The sequence below is a fragment of the Chlorocebus sabaeus genome, chromosome 20, assembly GCF_047675955.1.
Source record: "Chlorocebus sabaeus isolate Y175 chromosome 20, mChlSab1.0.hap1, whole genome shotgun sequence".
In the NCBI taxonomy this organism is placed as follows: Eukaryota; Metazoa; Chordata; class Mammalia; order Primates; family Cercopithecidae; genus Chlorocebus; species Chlorocebus sabaeus.
This window is the reverse complement of record NC_132923.1, coordinates 80,034,826-80,051,636: the sequence shown is the minus strand read 5'-3', so window position 1 is coordinate 80,051,636 and position 16,811 is coordinate 80,034,826. Positions and strand designations below refer to the sequence as shown.

General features: G+C 37.0%; 1 protein-coding gene across 1 annotated transcript in view; it reads right to left on the bottom strand.

The window, feature by feature from the left end:
- FYB2 (FYN binding protein 2) overlaps positions 1–16,811 on the bottom strand; it is a 76,396-nt gene that overhangs the window by 50,021 nt on the left and 9,564 nt on the right. The window lies entirely within an intron of this gene.

Genomic DNA, 16,811 nt, shown 5'->3' with positions numbered 1-16,811 from the left:
GAAAACCATACAAGGAGATGAGCTGCAGTAAGATAGTCAGAAGGTATAACTAATGAGGGACCTAAATAATAGAATAACATGAACGTTAATTTAAAAGACATGTGTTTTGTGGGAACTGAACAATGAGATCACTTGGACTCGGGAAGGGGAACATCACACACCGGGGCCTATCATGGGGAGGGGGGAGGGGGGAGGGATTGCACTGGGAGTTATACCTGATGTAAATGACGAGTTGATGGGTGCTGACGAGTTGATGGGTGCAGCACACCAACATGGCACAAGTATACATATGTAACAAACCTGCACATTATGCACATGTACCCTAGAACTCAAAGTATAATAATAATAATAATAATAAAAAATCTGGCTTAATAAAATCCAACTAAATTCTCAAAAAAAAAAAAAAAGACGTGTTTTTAGTATTCAAAGAAATAAAGTGAAGAATAAAAGCCATTAGGTAAAAAGAAGAGACTGAGGGAAATGAATGTCCTATAGATTTGGAGAAAGGAGTTATAGAGATCATAAAATATAGTTCTTAAGATAAAAAATTTAGTGTAGAAGCTGAAAAGTAGACTAGATGCCACAGCAGGAGGAATTGGTGAACTATTATTATTACTATTATTATTATACATTTGTTGAGACAGGGTCTCACCCTGTCACCCAGGCTGGAGTGCAGTGGCGCAATCTCAGCTCACTCTGGCCTCAATCTCCCAGGCTCAAGCAATCTGCACCCTCAGCCTCCTGAGTAGCTGGGACTACAGGTATGTGCCACCACACCCAGATAATTTTTTTGTGTTTTTGTAGAAAGGAAGCCTCATCATATTGCCCAGGCTGGTTTCGAACTCCTGGGCTCAAGTGATCCACCTGCCTTGGCCTCCCAAAAGTACTAGGATTACAGTCATGAGCCACTGGCCTAGAATTGGTGAATTATTTAGATATGACGACATTATCCAGAATGTAGCATAGAGAGATAAAAAGACAGAAAAGATTTAATAAGAAGAGATAGGGAGGATAGAATGAGAAAGTACAACATACATATATTAAGGATTATAAGAAGAAAGAAGAAAGAGAATGATGAAAAGGAGTCAATATTCAAATTATAATAGCTAAGACTATTATTTTCCATACTAATATGGAAAGCAGTGGAAGAGGGCTATGAAAATTATTCTCAAGTCTTTGCATTATTTACGAGGATAGAGATGTTGATTAACATTAGACTTTGTAAATTATAGATGTCAAAATTTAATTGTAACTACTAAAAATAATAGAAATAGAATATTTAACTTCTAAACTGGTAGAAGGGAAATATGCAATGAGAAAGCTTAAATTTTTTAAAAAAAGAAGGAAAGAAAAAATGCAATTATAGAAATTGCATAGTAAATCTTAATTGGGAAAAGTCCAAATAGGTCAAGGATTGCAATAAATGCACGTGAATTAAGCTATCCCACTAAAATAAAGAGTATCTGAATTGATATATATCTGAGTACACGTATCTGAATTGATATATATCTGAGTACATGTATCTGAATTGATATATTGGCCGGGCGTGGTGGCTCACGCCTGTAATCCCAACACTTTGGGAGGCTGAGGCGGGCGAATCATGAGATCAGGTGATGGAGACCATCCTGCCTAACACCATGAAACCCCGTCTCTACTAAAAAATACAAAGAAAAAAGTAGCCGGGCGTGTTGGCGGGCGCCTGTAGTCCCAGCCACTCAAGAGGCTGAGGCAGGAGAATGGCGTCAACCCGGGAGGCAGAGCTTGCAGTGAGCCAAGCTCGCGCCGCTGCACTCCAGCCTGGGGGACAGAGCGAGACTTTGTCTCAAAAAAAAAAAAAAAAAAAAAAAAAAAGGCAGACAGGTCAAAAATCAAAAAGACATACAAACCAAATAGTAACAAAGAAAACTGAAGCAGGTATATTAATATTAGACCAACTTTAGTGTGACTGATGAAGAAAATGAGAAAGGATTCACACGAGTGAATGTATACACCGACACAAATTAGAGATAAGAAAGGAAACAAAACTGGAGATAGTTTTAGGCTTTCAGAAATCTAAGACAGTGTTATGATCAGCTCTCTACCAGGAACTTTAAAAATTTAGAGAAAATTAGCAAATTTATAGGGAAGTAGAAAATTGCCATACCAACTGAGAAAGAAACACAAAAACTAATAGACCAATAAATCATTAAAGAACTTTTATCAGTAGTACACCGATAAAAGGTACACTCTTCCCTGTACCTACCTCCACCCTAACTCACCTCTCTTCTTGTTCTCTACCAAATAGTTTTATAGACAAGTTTTAATGAACTGTTTTAGAGGATAGAAAAAGAGGAAAAGCTACACTACTCATTTTAAGAAGATAATACAATTTTGGTATGAAGACCACAAAATGATCAAAGAATAAGAGAAAATATAGCGCAATCTCACTTGAGAGATTTTAACCCAAATTCACTAAATACTGAAAAATGAATTAATCAGTATTAAAAATAACTCAAGAATAACTAAAATTTGTTCCAAGACTTCAAGGATGGCTTAATATCAGAAAATATATCATTGTAATTAATCACATTGTTTCCATAAAAGTGAAAAAAGTTATTTTAATATGCCAAAAAGCATTCCAGGGAGATAAATTTTCTTTACTAGGTTACCCTCCACAAATAACATACTTAATAGTAAAGTGTAACAAACAATATTTAGATTCTATCAGGAACTTTGGCAATAAGAAGAAGACAAACCCATAGAAAACTGGACAAAAGTATATGCCAGTCGTCACAGAAGAGTTAAACTGAATAGCTTATAACTGTAAACTCCTAACCTCATAGTGAACAGGGAAATGGAAATCGAGATAATGAAAATTTGGTTCACATTCATCAGATTAGCTAGAATCCCAGTTTGAAAATAATACCTTATTTGGTAAGAACATGGAGAAACAGGAACTCTTTAAACTGCTTTGAGTGTATGAATTGTCACAACCCATTTTGGAGAATAATTTTTCAATATCTAGTAACAATGAAGTTGATTATTTAGTATTGTTTAGCAATTCTACTTCTAAGTAAATAGCTTTGAGAAACTTGCTTATATTTACCTACAAATATAGGAGAATGATTACTGACGCATTATTTGAAATGGTAAAAATTGACAACAATCTGCATGTCCCCTAGTGACAAAATGCATAAACAAATTGGGATGTGTTCATATGATGAAATACAATACAGTAATTATGATGAACAAATGACATATACATCAACATAGATAGAATATGAAAACACAGCTTTGTAAAAAAAAGTTGCAGAAGGATAACATAAAGTGTCATTTATACAAAAATTTTAGAACTATATCCTTAACAGATATATGAGTTTATAGCTCAAACCTAAGAATATACTAAATGGATACACTCACAAATTCATGATTGGAGTTGCCTCTGCAAAGAGAGAAAGGGAAATGGAATTATGGAGTGAATTCATAATTCTTTCTCCTGTGTACTGTCCACATTTGGTATGAGGTAGTTCCATTTGCTATAGATGCAGTTGAAGGGGACTAGAGTTAGGGTTAGGGTTAGGGTTAAAGGTTAGGTTAGAGTTGAAGGGACTTCAGTTGCATCTAGAGCAAATGGAAAATAACAACTACATCACAGCAAAAGTGGATAGTATCAAAGAGAAAAAATTACACATAATCTCTGCACCTTAATACAAATGACGTCTTAGCCTTTGATAGTCTTCTTGGTTTTTCATTTATATGTGTATTCACTTAGTTATCATAGACAGTGAAAAAGTTGGAGTTCTCTCTTTTTTCCCCTCATTTATTATAATCAAAAGCACATTCCACCCAATTGTCTTCTCTCCTTTGTTTGACTATTTTGCATATTTTCTAGTTTTCTTTTGCGCATATTATCTGTAATAATTCTAAAAATGTAATAGTTCATTTTGCTGAAAAAGAAAAATTATAAACTCCAATGCATAAGTGACTTCTCCTCTCATATTTTTCCCCTCTCTCTTCATAAAGTAATAAAGAGAAACTTTCTTAAATTATCGGCTATGCCATATACCTCATGTTTCAATAGCCTAACAATCTCATTTGGTCTATGGTAAATTAATTTTATTAATAAGAAACAATTTGGGGAAAAATTGAAAGATGTCCAATCAATTTCTTAGACTACTTTGGTCAAAAATGCATAAATATCTCATTTCAGATAATTATAAAGAAAATTTTACCAAAGTTTCCAAAAAGGCATCTTTAGGATCAATTGTCTTTAGAGAGAATCAGTGCTGGGATTATTGTTAAGAGGAAAAAAGAAGGTTGCAGATGTATTTTAACCTCCTTTTTTTGCTACCTGAGAATGTCTTTTACCTTTATCCATGGTCCATTAAAACTAGATCTGAGATCCACCTTGACTTTATACAATGTGGATCAATATAAAGAACTTGGATTGAAGAGAAGAAATAACTCTATGATTCAAATCTATGCTTCAACTTCTTTATTTCCACATTTATGAAAAATGTGTCTACAGGACTATAGAAACTACTGGGAGGCAGCACAGAATATGAGACAGATCTGGAACGTGGGGTTAAACAGATCTGAATTGGAATCCTAGCTCTCCCCTACATTCTAGTTATAAAGTACTGAGTAAATACCTTAAGCCTCCATTTCCTGCTTTATAAAACAGTTATAATAAAATCTACTTTAAAGGTGTATTGTAGATATTGAATGAAATATTTGCCCTCTGCACATAAGCATTCCACAAAAGTGTGCTAGTAATATTAGTGTACTAGAGGACAGAAATATTGTATTTTTAAAATGGTAAGTTTTGAGGTTTACATCTTGTAAAATTTTTTATTAGTGGCATAGCATCAGGTTTCTAACTTTTCTTACTTTCTTACAGAAAACCTCCAGTTATTTGTATACTACATTATAAAACATTAATGTTTCTTAGTGATATCTTCAACATTATCTGTGTCAAGAAGCAAAAACAGCTCCTTAAATGCAATACAAGTGTGAAAGATGATTACAAAACCAGAAAATTTCTAATTTTGTTTGGACTCTTGGAAATCCTGTCTTCAAAATAAATGTTTAAACAAATGAGATCTCTCTAGCTAAAGCATGGACAAGTGACCTCTCACAGTTGTTTCCACTTGGCATGTCTGCCTCTGGTCCACAGCCCTGAAAGGCCCCCGCAGAATCCCTCATTGTCCTTTGGAGAATAATTAGTTAACCTCTGTATTAGGCTGTATGCTCTAGAGAAGTGGCTCATGCACCTCATTCAAACATCTGTCCACTTGGTCAAACAGTGAGATTATTAATCACACTAATAGCTACTATTTCTTGAGGGTTTACCATGTGTTAGACACTGTACATAGATTCATTATATGCACATCTCATTGTGTGGTCTTGAGCAGTCATGTGGGTTCTCAGAGCCTTCATTTCCTCATAGAGTCACTGTGAGGGTTTAGTGTGGGAATAACTGAATCACAATGTGGAAAATGCCTGACAGGCGAATTTCCTTTCTTGTCTTCTCCTGTGCCACACTGCATGACGATGACTCAAAAAGTTTCATTGCAAGAAAGTTCTAGAATATCTAAAGAAGAGCTTACATTAAGTAGAAAGATTGAGACTTGAACAGCAAAACCTGTTAGCCATACTTCTATAATTATTTTGTTAGGTTGAAAACACAGTTTCTTCCACTTATTATTTAAATGGGACATGCATTTTGGAGACAGGATGAACAGGAGCAGCTTAGTCAGCATTTGCTCTGTGTAACATTCTACAGGTTTCTGGTGACAAGGGAGTGTGACACAATCTGATTTCTCAATTGTCCAAAGTCCCAAACTGGTCAATTTCTATTTCCAATAAATACGTTAAGTAAGAATACTCTACTCATAGCCCTTCACCCTAAGAAATCCTTCCCTTGAATGAAATGATTGGTGATTAAACTTTTAAAAGTGACATCCATGCTAAATAAAATGGATCTCAAAATTCATTTGTGCCAGGTTCACAAAAATATATGATGAATTTGAAGGGATTTTCTTCATAAGCTACTAAAGCTTGTTTCGTATACATATTAGATAATGTTTAGAGATGAACAATCAATGAATCAGTAGAGCAGAATGATTCAGAGAGACATAGGTTTCAGAAAGACAGAGGTGGCAGTGAACCTCAGCTCTACCAGGCTATGACCTTGGGTGGGTGGTTTGACCTAAGTCTCTTCACCCTTTAATCCTCTTTATATGAGAATGAAATTATATAATTTATGCCATGCTTAGTGTAGTGCTTGGCATAAAGTGTTTGCTACTTCTGCTTCCACTACTACTACTTCCACTTTCACTTTTATACTATTTTCCCTTTTACTATTCCACTACTTGTGCTTCAAATTCTACCACCACCTCCACCACTAGTTCTCCTGCTTCTACCATTTTACAGCACACATATGTGTGCATACATATACATCTTTTTATGTAATATATATTTTCATTTACATGTGTATGTGTTGACATATATATACATACATGTATACATACATACACACAATCCTACCACCACATGTACCATAACCTTACTGTGATGGTTAATATTGAGTGTCGACTTGATTGGATTGAAGGATGCAAAGTATTGTTCCAGGGTGTATCTGTGAGGGTATTGCCAAAGGGGATTAACATTTGAATCAATGCACTGGGAGAGGCAGACCCACCCTCAATCTGGGTGGGCACAATCTAATCAGCTGCTAGTGCAACTAGAATAAAAGCAGGCAGAAAAACATGGAAAGACTAGACTGCCTGAGTCTTCTGGCCTCTGTCTTTCTCCTGTGCTGGATGCTTCCTTTCCTCAAACATTGGACTCCAAGTTCTTCAGCTTTTGGACTCCTGGACTTAAACCAGTGGTTTGCCAGGGCTCTCAGACCTTCAACCACAGACTGAAGGCTGCACTGTCAGCCTTCAAAGAGTAGGGATTCTTTCGAGGTTTTAGAATTCGGACTGATTTCCTAACTCCTTAGCTTGCAGATGGCCCATTGTGGGACTTCACCTTGTGATCATGTGAGTCAATAATCCTTAATAAACTCTCCTTTATATATACATCTATCCTATTAGTCCTGTCCTTCTAGAGAACCCTAACTAATCCACTGACCAATTCTACTATGACTTCTACTACAACAACATACAACAAATAGAGCTTCTCTCAGCCCTGGGCACTAGGTATTTCTTTTTCCTATTCATGTATATATAACCCAGTTATTTCTACAAAGGACCACAAAACCATGATCACCAAGTAACTGTTATTAAAGTGCTGATTACCTTACAAAATATGCCATCCCCTCTGGCCTTAACTCTGAAGCTACATTGTCAAACCATTGATCTCATTCATAAGGCAGGCATGGGAAGGCATGTAAATAATAATAACAGCTGATAATTATTACCTGCCAAGGACTGCTTCAATTACATGTATCAATCTTTTACTTTATGAAATACATACTATTGTTCTTTCCATACTCAGATGAAGAAACAGAAGTATGATCCAAGCTCACAGAGTAGTTAGCAGCAGAGATAAGAAGCCAGATATTTGAATCTAGAATCTGAAGTCTTAACCATTACGCTGTATACCATCTTACACAGGGAATGTACTGGTTAAAGTCATGGCATGAATAGATCGCACTGTAATGGAAGTCATCAAAGAAAGAGGTCATCAGAGTATACAGCAAGGAGGATTCCAAAGGACTGACCAGGTTATTAGCTAGAGACATAATGGGAGAAAAGTATGTCTGCTAGTGATATAAACGAGAAGCTCTCAGATTTCTCATTCATTAAGTTACATGCTATTATTCACTCTTTGGACAAACTATATTCATGTTAATTTTAATTTGTTATCTCATATAATCCTCTCAGTAACAGTATGAGGCATTTTACAGATGAGGAAACTGAGGCTTGGAGATATTCAGTAACTTGTCCAAGATAGCACTGCTAAGAAGCAGAGGTGGGTCTGGAAACCAGACCTTCTGATTCCTAGTCCATTGGTTCTCTCCTCTGTACTGCAAGTCACTCTAGAACCAAGGGAAAACTGACAATGAAAATAATGAAGCAGCAGACGATGGTGAAGGTCAAGGAGCTTGTGAGTGGGTTTTGGACAATATTTTTCCAACCTTTGTTAGGCTGGCCCAAGAGTTCACAGATCAATTCTTTCATGGATTAGTTATTTATATGGGGAAAATGTTATGGTGAAGTTCTTTTTCTTATCTGTGCCTGACATTATCACCTATAAAATGAAAAATATTACCATTTAACCTGTAATTTGAGGTTAAGGTGGAACGAGTGGATCAGGGTGAATTTGGGAATGACTTTCTAAAAGCACTTTGTCTTCTAAGTGTTTTTAGGAAGTCACACAACTACTAAAGCAGACTTTTTTTTCCCATTCATCTAGGAACAAGATCAGATAAAGCAGATTCTTAATAAACCAGTGGCAACTTCAGCAGCATGAAACAAAATGACCACAAGCCCTCATTTTGATCACTAAAGTCAAATTTTTACAATATCTTTGTTTCAAATTTCAGAGTGCCTTCTTTGAGGTGCACTATAATATCTAACCCCATTTGTTTTACAGAGAGGGAAGTGAGATCACCCTCTGAACTAGTGGCAGGTTTTTAACTAGGAGTCTGGTCTCCCGACTGCCTGTTCTGCCACCTACAGTATTCGACTTTGATACAGACAAACCCTGCTATTACAAACAAACAACAAATCTCTGCCATTTATTAAGAGCTTACAACATTGAAATTCCACTTTGCTGAATTAGAGATACTTATCTCAATCCTCATAACATCCCTAGGGGGAAGGATTTGATTTCACCACTTCCCATATTAGAAAATAGAAGGCCCAGAGATATCAAATAACTTTCCCAGGATCACACAGCTAATGTGTGGAGCTCAAAATGTGAACCCAAGGTTATCTGACTCCCAAATCAATGCCCTTAACTTCATGTAACATACTCCATGAATCTTCTAATTTTTAATTCATTCAATTTAAACACACTTTAATTATGCAGCTGGTAAGAAAGAAATATTAGACCATCTCTCTACTTTTGAAGAATTTATAATTTAGACAGGGAAATGAGATATGCCCAGGCAAACAGAAAATCAAAAAAATAGACTGGATATGATTGAGTCTTAAGCCGAGTGCTGTCTAAGTCCATTCTGTTCTTCAGCCAACATTTATTGAACAACTATTAAATGCTGTATGCCCTCTTCCCCATATATACCTTACCACTACACACTCTAATCATGTCAAATTACCCATAGTTCTTGAACACATGAGGCTGTTTCCTGCCTCTTCGCTTTTGTCCACATGATTCGTCTGCTTATAATGACCTTATCACCAACATCCTCTGCGCAAATTCATATTTTTTCTCCTAAAATTCTGATTGTCATTATCCATGGCCCTTGTATAGTCTATTCTCCACACAGCAGCCAAGATGATCTTCTCAAAATATAATTCAGACCTTGTCACAATCCTGCTTAAGACTTTCCAGAGGTGTCCTATGGTTTTTAATAATTTTTTTAAAAAGAACCACTACGCTCCCCACCTTTATGATCTCATCCCTCTGCATGTCTCCAAGGTCCTGTACTACCATTCTCTTCCTCACTCATCACTCTCCAACCACACTGGTCTCCTGTCTATTTTACAAGGATGCAATGCTCTCTACTACCTCGAAGACTTGGCAAAGGCTGCTCCTGCTACATGGAATGCTTTCTGTATGACCAACTTTTTCTCAACCACCAGGTCTAACCTCTGTCCCCTTTGGCAAGGCTCTTCTTCAGCCAGCTTTCCCAAACAGCCCTCCTCCCCACCTATTTCTGTATACCACAGTACTTGTTGTATACCCTTCTCAGTCACTGTCATAGTCTTGAAATTACTTTATTACTCTTTGAAACTAGTTTAATTTTTTCTCTCTTGCTCTGGGATATTGAATATCACTTGCTGCTCAGTATCCATTGCCTCATCTAGTATCTAGTACATTGTAGGCTTCCAGTTAGCAACTGGTTTTTTGTTTCTATCCTTCTCTGATGCTCGTACAGAAACACTGGGAACTCAGACAGGTAGATGATGTCACATCATTAATTTTTCTCATTGAGCTCCCCCTCTCTGTCAGGTACTGTTCTAGAATATAAAAATAAATAACAATCAAGTTCCTTAAACTCAGGGTTCTCATGGTCTAAAAAAAAACATAAAAAATAAATAAGTCAAATGAATATTATCATCCAAAGCATTCATAAAAAATAACAGGAAAATAAAGCAGAATCATATATGAAATAGATAGCATCTTGGGTGAGGGAACATGTGCTATAGCCAGGAAAGTTGACATTTCAGCATACATCATTGTCTTATATCATATTTGTTATTTGGTTTTCTTCCCAACTAAAATACATACTTAATGAGGACAGATACTTTGTGTTCATTTCCTGCTGCGTTTCCAGCATCTAGAAAAATGACTGGCACATAGTTGCAGTTCAATAATTATTGAATGAATAAATAAAAAATGAATTCTGCATAAGAAGGAGCCATCAGGGGATGATCTGGGAGATGATGACACACACAGGAAAATATAAGTACTTCTGATTGGTCAGGGAAGCTTGTTGTGTTTGAGGATTAGCCAAAGGTCAGTCCATGGGTAGAAGAGAGGAAACAAGGGTGAGAGGGCTTAGGAGAGGAGTTTGGAGAATAATCAGTGACCAAAACCTATAAGGAACCTGTAAGAACATATAAAGAAGTATAAGGAAGGATATTCTTGGCCCTGGGAAAAGTACAACATTTTTGAATTTTATTCCAAATATAAAATGGATGCTAAGAGCTCAATGCTAAGGGCTCAATGATTACTTTAATTAAACAAATATTTAATTCAAAAACTAATGAGTCCAAGGAATAGGAGAGAAGAAAAGAGAGTGCCTCTCATGTGGGCTAAAATAATCAGAACAAGTTTCTTGTTAGGGTGTCACTTGGAGTTGAACACTAGACCAAGAAGGAGCTGAGGAAAGAGGATCTCACATGAGTCCCCACTCTCACATGGCAGTAGCCCTTACCTAATATGCAAGGGCAAAGGAAGTGCTCAGATTGTCCTAATTATTTAGCTTCAATATTAGATGGATATAATACTGGACATGCAAACCAAGGTGAAATGTATAGAGAACAGAATCTTGAAATGTTTTCTTCATTTACATAAAAGTTAATGGAAGATGATATCATTCTGTCCATTCATCCTTCTCCCCAGCATTTTGTTTATCTGTTATTCTACTGGCCCATCACTCAGTTAGTCATTCAATAATTATTGCTTTCATGCCCACTATTTGCTAGGTCCTGTACATATAAAGGTGAAAAATATGTATGATCCTTCTCTCATGGAATTTGCAGTCTAATAGGTATCTCCAAAAACACTTCATGGTGGAAAAATTCTGACTGAGTCAGGATAACGTAGCTGAAAATCTTTAATTTGGTCCTGAGTTCACATCCCAGATAAACTCTGAAACAGGGCAAGCCACGGTTTCTCACCTATAAAATGACAATACTAATATTGTGTATATTCAATATCTTAATACTAATATTCAATGTTCAATATAAAAATACTACTAATAATATTGCCATTTTATAGGTGGCAACTAGTATTGTCTCCTAAGATAGTCATTGGTCTAGAATGAGTCTAACAGATATAAAAGGGCTAAGCAGTGCTCATTATGTGGTCATACTCAAACAGTAGTTTCTATTCAACCTTACTAAATATACCTATGTACAAAACTAGGCCCCAAGTCTGCAACTTGTGATTGTCTGGTTTCTTTCTCAATCATGACTTTTCTGGCTTATCATCTGAATGCCACTGAAGAGAAAAAGCAAAGCTTGGTTCCAAAACCTTTCATATTTTAGCTCCACCCTAGCCTAGCCTCCCTCACACAGATCCCTCTGCACAGAAAATGAAATCCTAAGGCAGGCGTTCAAGAACTCCTGCCCAAAGCATATCCAGGCTCAATGTGCAGAGCAGGCCATGAGTCTATTAGGCCTTGCCCTCTTTTGTTGTAGGTAAAGTGTTCTTTGAATCCTCAGTAAGGCAGCCTGGGGTGGTAGTTGAGAGACTGTGTTCTGGAGCCAGGCTGACTAGGTAAGCCCTGGTGCTTCTGATCCAGTTGCATCACCCTAAAAGACTTCACCTGACTCTCTGTGGTCAGCGAGTGCACAAAGCACTTACTGTACCTCATGGGCGGTTGTAGCTGGGAGTTTTAAAATGAGAGCGTGGACATAAGGTGCAAGTCTTTATCTATGGAAAGTGCTCAATAAATAGAAGTTATAGGTGAGTTTTTTTTTTTTTTTTTTAAGGAGGAATATTTGAAAACAAAGAAAGAAGAGAAAAACTCAGTAAATTCACTGCTCCTCATGAAAAGCAGGCAATCAGTGGCCCTGTTGTGTCCCCTGAAGTCCAATTAAAAAGAGATAATAAGAAATTATTGAAGTGGCTTAAGCTGAAACTACCTGAATGTTCTGGGTCTGAAACTCCACAGGCAGGACACAGGCTTCAAAAAAATTCCTTCTCTTCATTCTTTCCTGTAGCGATTCAATTTATCCCAGCATGCTGGGATTTCCTGGCCTGCTTTCACCTCTTGAATATCACTACAAGGAGGCTGTTTTGTTGTTGGTCAGTCAGGTCAGGTCTGCACCAGTCTTAATTACCTGAAGTGCAGCCATTCAGGAAAGAGCACTGTAGTTGCAAACAATTTTACAGCTAGCCTTAAGTGATTCTGTCGTACAGGTACAAAGGCACAATGATATGCTTTTTGTTGTTGCTGTTATTAAGTAGAAAACAAGCTCAAAGACCTTTCAGGAAGGATCCTTCTTGTCTTGCACTGATTGTGTGCCAAGCACTTCACCTATTTTAATATCAACAATGATGGGAACAGCAAATAACCTCCATGTTGTCCTAGATTCTTCTCTTTCCCTCACATCTCACTCACCACAGCTGATCCAGTGATTGCTGTTTTCCTCCGAACAAGTCTTGAATCCATCAACTTCTTTTATTTCATTTTGACTACCCTGTCCATGTCAAGTTACTTAACTTCTCTGTGACTCAGTGTCCTTTTTTATTTTTATTTTTATTTTTTTTTTTTTATTATACTTTAAGTTCTAGGGTACATGTGCATAACCTGCAGGTTTGTTACATATGTATACTTGTGCCATGTTGCTGTGCTGCACCCATCAACTCGTCAGCACCCATCAACTCGTCATTTACATCAGGTATAACTCCCAATGCAATCCCTCCCCCCTCCCCCCTCCCCATGATAGGCCCCGGTGTGTGATGTTCCCCTTCCCGAGTCCAAGTGATCTCATTGTTCAGTTCCCACCTATGAGTGAGAACATGCAGTGTTTGGTTTTCTGTTCTTGTGATAGTTTGCTAAGAATGATGGTTTCCAGCTGCATCCATGTCCCTACAAAGAACACAAACTCATCCTTTTTTATGGCTGCATAGTATTCCATGGTGTATATGTGCCACATTTTCTTAATCCAATCTGTCACTGATGGACATTTGGGTTGATTCCAAGTCTTTGCTATTGTGAATAGTGCCGCAATAAACATACGTGTGCATGTGTCCTTATAGCAGCATGATTTATAATCCTTTGGGTATATACCCAGTAATGGGATGGCTGGGTCATATGGTACCTCTAGTTCTAGATCCTTGAGGAATCGCCATACTGTTTTCCATAATGGTTGAACTAGTTTACAATCCCACCAACAGTGTAAAAGTGTTCCTATTTCTCCACATCCTCTCCAGCACCTGTTGTTTCCTGACTTTTGAATGATTGCCATTCTAACTGGTGTGAGATGGTATCTCATTGTGGTTTTGATTTGCATTTCTCTGATGGCCAGTGATGATGAGCATTTTTTCATGTGTCTGTTGGCTGTATGAATGTCTTCTTTTGAGAAATGTCTGTTCATACCCTTTGCCCACTTTTTAATGGGGTTGTTTGTTTTTTTCTTGTAAATTTGTTTGAGTTCTTTGTAGGTTCTGGATATTAGCCCTTTGTCAGATGAGTAGATTGCAAAAATTTTCTCCCATTCTGTAGGTTGCCTGTTCACTCTGATGGTAGTTTCTTTTGCTGTGCAGAAGCTCTTTAGTTTAATGAGATCCCATTTGTCAATTTTGGCTTTTGCTGCCATTGCTTTTGGTGTTTTAGACATGAAGTCTTTGCCCATGCCTATGTCCTGAATGGTACTACCTAGGTTTTCCTCTAGGATTTTTATGGTATTAGGTCTAACATTTAAGTCTCTAATCCATCTTGAATTAATTTTCGTATAAGGAGTAAAGAAAGGATCCAGTTTCAGCTTTCTGCTTATGGCTAGCCAATTTTCCCAGCACCATTTATTAAATAGGGAATCCTTTCCCCATTTCTTGTTTTTCTCAGGTTTGTCAAAGATCAGATGGCTGTAGATGTGTGGTATTATTTCTGAGGACTCTGTTCTGTTCCATTGGTCTATATCTCTGTTTTGGTACCAGTACCATGCTGTTTTGGTTACTGTAGCCTTGTAGTATAGTTTGAAGTCAGGTAGCGTGATGCCTCCAGCTTTGTTCTTTTGACTTAGGATTGTCTTGGAGATGCGGGCTCTTTTTTGGTTCCATATGAACTTTAAAGCAGTTTTTTCCAATTCTGTGAAGAAACTCGTTGGTAGCTTGATGGAGATATCAGACTCAGTGTCCTTATCTATAAAATGGGACAGTACTATCTGCTTCTTAAAATTGTCATAAATGAAATCATGTGTAAAGTACTTAGAATAAACACTGAGTGTGGGTTGCTAGTTTTACTGTGGTTGTTGCAATGGCTTTCTAGGCCACTTTCTGTTTCTACCTATTTTCTCATGAAATTTATTATTTATATAGCAGCTAGAATTATCTTTACAAAAGAAGTGTCAGCTTATGTCACTTCCTGGCTTAAAACTCTCCAATGTCTTCCCAATGCATTTAGAGCAAAATCCAAATTACTTCCACCACTCACAAGATACTCCACCCCCATTTCCTGAGCTCACTGTGCTTTAGCTGAGATTCCAACCCCTTTCTCCTTCTTTAAAACGTGCTAAGGGTGGTTCTCCCTTTAGTCTCTGTGCCAGCTATTTTCTTTCCTGGGCTGTTCATCTCCTAAATCTTCCTTTAACTGGACTGGGTCCTTATTCAGTTCTTAACCCAATGCTACTACCTCAGAGAAGTCTTTCTTTGATCGATTCATAGTACATGTACATATTTTCAGGGTAATGTGATATTTTAATACATTCATATGATGTGTAAAGTTCAAATCAGGGTGATTGGGATACCTATCACAATTTTCTTTATGTTAAGAACATTTGAATTACTCTATTCTAGCTATTTTGAAATGTACAATAGATTATTGTTAATTATTGTCACCCCACTGATCTATCAAACACTAGTTCTGATTTCTTCTATTTAACTGTATAATTGTACCCATTAATCAATCAGAGAGGCCTTTCTTGACCATCCTAAGCTTTATTTCACTCTCAGTCCCTCATTATTACCCTAATACTCTTAAAATTTGTGTTTATAGTACTTATTACTATGCAAATCAGTACTGTAAATGCATTTTTTTTTTTTGGTTACAGTGTTGTTGTAATTATCATTATTTTACTTGAAGGCCTTTGGTAAGGCATCTATTCCTCACTTCCACAGGATCAGCCACTCCCCACTGCATGACACAGGTCCTAGAGACAGTCACATGATCTGCCCAGCCCTAGAAGACCCTGTGTTTCCCACTCTGCTTGGGGTAGAAACTGCAAAAACACAAATACACATATATGTTTCCAAGTACTGGGCATAAAAGAAGTCATCGGGAAGATTCAAAATAAGCTTATCAACTTTTAATAAAAGCTGATAGATTTATTTTAAAAGCTTATGAACATTTAAAGACTATCTTGAAGTGAAAACACAAAATTAAAAACTTCAAGAGAGAAAATGGTAAACTCTTGAGAATTCACCCACAGACCCTCCCCTGAGAAACACTGCTGTCATCTTCCTACTCCCAAAATAAACAGTACCTCCTTTATGTGTCTGAGTCAGATTCCCTGAGTCAGGACTATCTCTGACACTTCTTAATGGGAGAAAAGCCATATTTATAGCTAATGAATAAAATATTAGCCAACTCCACTAAGTACTGACAGAGACCAGTGCCGATTGCTGCCCTGGGACTAACCTGCTTTGCTCACACAAATAGGGGCTGCTTATTCAAAAGAGATGCCAGCCAGCTTGGTTTGCATAAAAGAGTGATGACAAAGAATGATCTCCAAAGAGCCATCTCACTGTTGGGAACTAATGAGACATTAATATTTCAGAGGTAACAAGGGATGGAGAGGCCAAGGTTTAGAGAAACTGAAACTCATTGAGTTTCTTTTGTGTGTTCCATGCTTGATATAATTTATCTCACCTGGCCTTGATGGCAATAAAGTAAATAATAATATTGTGCCCACTTTACAGATATGTATATCAAAGATCTGAGCTGTTAAATGGCTTGTCTAAGGTATGGAAGAGGGGTTTAAATCTGTGCCAATATGACTTCAGAACCTGCACTTGTTCCTTTATACAATGTCACCTCTCATATTTTAGACACAAAGAGGTCCAGAAATGAAAGATGGCTGTTGTAAGTGTGTTGGGTTAAGATGATAAAAATATGTATACATAGAAATACAGCTAGAACACAAAGACTCCTCTTTTATACATTATGCTTGAAAATAATGAGAGTTTTAATTTAGAGAAGAAAGTAGTCCTTAGATGTTTAAAGAATTGTCACATAAATAGGGGGT